This window comes from Lepeophtheirus salmonis, chromosome 2, assembly GCF_016086655.4.
Source record: "Lepeophtheirus salmonis chromosome 2, UVic_Lsal_1.4, whole genome shotgun sequence".
NCBI lineage: Eukaryota > Metazoa > Arthropoda > Copepoda > Siphonostomatoida > Caligidae > Lepeophtheirus > Lepeophtheirus salmonis.
Genome location: NC_052132.2, coordinates 17,045,586 through 17,049,673, shown reverse-complemented (window position 1 = coordinate 17,049,673; position 4,088 = coordinate 17,045,586). Strand labels below are relative to the sequence as shown.

At 31.3% G+C, this 4,088-nt stretch overlaps 1 long non-coding RNA gene across 1 annotated transcript; it reads right to left on the bottom strand.

Annotated features, from left to right (window-relative positions):
- Nucleotides 1–313: 313 nt before the first annotated feature.
- Nucleotides 314–3,594, bottom strand: LOC139904770 (uncharacterized). The gene is made up of 3 exons (XR_011778953.1): nt 2,986–3,594; nt 1,748–1,876; nt 314–464 (listed from the first exon to the last, which is right to left on the bottom strand). It is a non-coding gene; the product is annotated as an uncharacterized lncRNA (long non-coding RNA).
- Between the last annotated feature and the right edge of the window lie 494 nt (nt 3,595–4,088).

Below are 4,088 nucleotides of genomic sequence, written 5' to 3'. Positions count from 1 at the left end.
CTTCAGTATTTTGAGTTATTTTAAGTTTCAAAGTACTTTATATTTTTTACTTATATTGTGATATGTGGATCCCAGGGTAAAGGGTCATAAATAAAGAAGGGATCTGTGTAAAGAAAAAACGGATGACATGTATACTCTTTTTTATTTTGTGTTCATTATTTAATTAGTCGTGTCGTATTAACAACTCCCTCTAAAATATTAATCCTTTCTTTATATCTTTGGTGTATATTCATTTCAAAATGCATAATAACCTATATATATAGGAATTTCAATATAATTATTATATTTACCTTCACTAATGTTATTTTAATTGTAAGGTTCGCCTATTAAAGAAGTAATTCATTTTGTTTAACCAAAATCATACAGCCGATATTAAAAAGGACCTTAATACAATAATACGATATGTTTTTGCTCCGGTTTTATCATCGCACTCTTACATAAATCCCATTTCCAGTCATAAATAACTGCAACGGAGAAATAACTAAATATTAGTCGATATATTATGTCTTATTCTATATAACTGCCTGGTTTATCCACTAGTTCAGTAAAATATGATCTAGCTGCAAGCATCATAGTTATGAGAAGTTCGAGCCATTCACCAAAATTGCCTAACGGTGCCAAAACCATAGGAACAAGTGGTCCCCCAGAAACACACGTTTGTGTATACTACAATTACTTTTATGACAGTATTACGCTTGACTGATTCAGTCGTGAATTATCGTGCGTCAAAGATGGAGGTCTCAAAGGAAGTAACTCACTATATTTTATATATTTATTGCACAAAAAATGGATTAGGCCTCCAAAGCTACCAAGGAAATTTGCAATATATACGGGGTCAATACTCTTTCGGTTCGTATTGTACAACGGTGGTTCGAGCGATTTCGTTCTGTTGTAGTGGAGGTGAATGATGTTCAAGCACATTTCAAGCTATCACTGCTTAGTTTAAGCAGTATTTTCCCCCATCAAAAAGAAGTGTCAAATTATAACACGAAATTGTGACACATTTAGCACAACAGCTCACAAACTAAAGAACAGATTATCCAGAAATTTTAACAACTGTATTTTGTAAGTTGGTACAAACTGAAAACAAAGTCAATTTAAAAAAAAAACGCCATCTATGTGTGAAATCCATTACTTTTCCACCCCTGTGTTATATGGCTTAATAAATAATCATCATTTTTAGGAAAAATTCCAAGGAACGACATTCCTAAGGACCGATTCAACTACAACTAATTAGATTGCAAGTTTTGGCCAAAAATCTTACACGTCTAAACATGGAGGTGTAAGACTTTTAGACACCCCTGCATAAAGGTATAGTCTGATACCTTGTAAAATGCATTTCTTTTCTACTAACATTCTCATCATTAGTTAAATTAATTATTTGATCAAGTCAAAAGTCTTTAAGAAATAAAAAATAAAAAGAATATGAAAGAAATTGAATTCAATCTATTCTTAGGTTTTTTTTCTCTCAATCTTGTATCTCTTTTTTTCCCCTCTTTTTTTTTTAAAAATAGAACTCCAAATTTTTCCAAAAATAACTAACAAATGTGTCACTTGCTAATATTGTCAACTACAGCATATGAAAAAGGGAAAATATGAGAGCAATCGTCCATAATTAATGTTGGATCGGTATTAAAAAAGAAAGAAAAGAAGACTGTTCTCTTGCCGGTTGGATTTGTCAGGACTATGACTAGTCCTTATGGGCCTTTATGGTAACTACAACCACTGACATAACATATTTACTTACTAAAGCTTTAATTCAAGTAGCGAAACGAGAACCAATGACTTCTGCAAGCAGGACAAGACACTGGGCTCACGCGTTTCCAATATGGGTCTTTGTTTATTCTATATGGTATGTCTCTCTTAAAGTGTTTTGCTACAAAATAAAGAGTTTTTAAAAGTATTTTAGAAGGAAAAATCATCAAAATAATAAAAATGAGGCCATATATTTATTATAGAAGTGGTATTTTATTAGTACTTTAATCAAAATAAACATTAAAAACATATAAAAAAGACAAGGCAAGTCTACAAGTCAGAAGATTTTGATTGAAATTTAGCCTTTTTTTAAGATAGCTTCTGAATTCTTAGCTGCCATTCTCTTTTTTGTTAATTCGGACTTTTGGGTAATTGTATGGAAAAAGAAAAAAAAATAATGAAAAAAGCTGTGATTGATATTGTCCTTTTCTTATTGTTGTTTTTTCTTTAACCCATATCAATTATTTGTAGGGATTGCGTTCTTATATTCAGTTACAATGCTTGTTTGATTTTTTTGTCATAATTATAAATGAAGGCATGGTTATGGATCTTAAAAACAATATATACTATGGAATTTAACATGTCAGAGAAAATGTTCTATGGTGATTATATTTCGACGGGTTCTTGGTTTTTGAAATATTTTTTTCAAAAATCCTTTGCAATTCATAAAAATTTTCAAAAATTAAATTTTTTGGAAAAAAGATTCAAAAATCCACAGTTATTCACAAATAATTTCAAAATCTACAGTTGTACAGAAAAAATAAAGCAAAAGGCCACAACAGCTCCTCACAAAAAAGTTCAAATATTCAATTTAAAAAAAAAAATATTCTAAAGTCTCTGAAAATTTGTGACTTTGACACTCTATAGTTTAAAAGCTAAACTTCTTAATAATAATAATAAAATAGGAGGGAGGGAAAATGAGGGGGAAATATAAAATTTGAATTTTTTTTCCGAAAAATTTAATATTTGATTTTTTTCACAAATATTAATCTTTGGTTATTTATTTCAAAAAAAAGAAAAAAAAATTGCAAAAACTAAGGCCACCACAAAATAAAATCCTGCTAACACCCCTGTATGTTTTTTTTCCAATTGTTCCTTTCCTCTTTGACTGTCGAGGTTGAGATTGGATAAAAATGCTATTTGTGACTAAAAATTTCGTGAGAAATAATTAAATAGACACTCATACCTTGCAGGTTAGCAAATAATAGATTTAAAAGAATGTATGCTCACGAGGACTTCAACAATTTTTACAACTTTGCATTGAAATAATAATATCAACAGTCGTCATATAATATTAAAGTGAAATTTTCAATGAGTATTATGGCAAAACAGCAGAGTGAGGACTTAGACCACAATCATCAGACCCTTCCTATGAAAAGCAGAAACCGGTTATTCTCAATTAATTTTTTTTAGTCAGAAGAAGGCACCTACTCCTTGCCAATTTAAAGAACAAAGTGTCTCACAATATAATAATATGTGGTTATATGATTATTACCATGACAGGTACAAACATAATCCTAACCTGTTTCTTATTTGAGTGCACTGTGTTTTTCAATGCATTGCCGTAACATCCTCTTCGTAAGTCTTGTTTTTATTATTGTTGCTGTTGTTGCCATGCTGTGAGGAGATATACAAACTTTTAACTAAGGTATGCATGCATATACATAGGGGGGGGGGATGTGTAAATACATTGTTATTCCATGGAATGGTGAGTACATTTATATTTTCCTGAAAGGGAAGTACGCCGCATATGTACTTGTGTTGTCCTGATATTCTCGGGACGGGGCCGGTACTGAAATATGGATACATTGACTAAATATTTATTGCAAAAATACCGTTAAGAGCTATTGCTTATTTTGCTATTGGGGGACTGGTTGGAGTAACCATGAATGATTTATCTGATATAATAAGATGATAAATACTGCTAGCATTGAAAACATAATTGGTACAGAAGGCTCCCTTGTGATTATAGTTAGTTTTGTGTCGTTTCTTAATTATTTGGTCTAACACGGTCTAACGACCAGTCATATCGTTCCATGTAGGCGTTCCTAGGGTTTTTGCTTATGATGATGGAAAAAATTGGAGGGCCTTTAATTTATAAAAGACAACATTCATTCTTGCTTTTATTAAGGTACGAACTTGTTTAAGGGATTCTCAGACAGTTGAGGGATTACGTCATTGGCAGGGCAATTTATGTATGAGATAGTGGCACTCTAAGTAGAAGCTCAAATATCAATTGAGTATACTACCATTTTAATTGAGTCAGGTTCCCGGTATCATTATAGTACCCTGGTACCGATTTACCGAACAACACGTACTCATACAATTTGTTA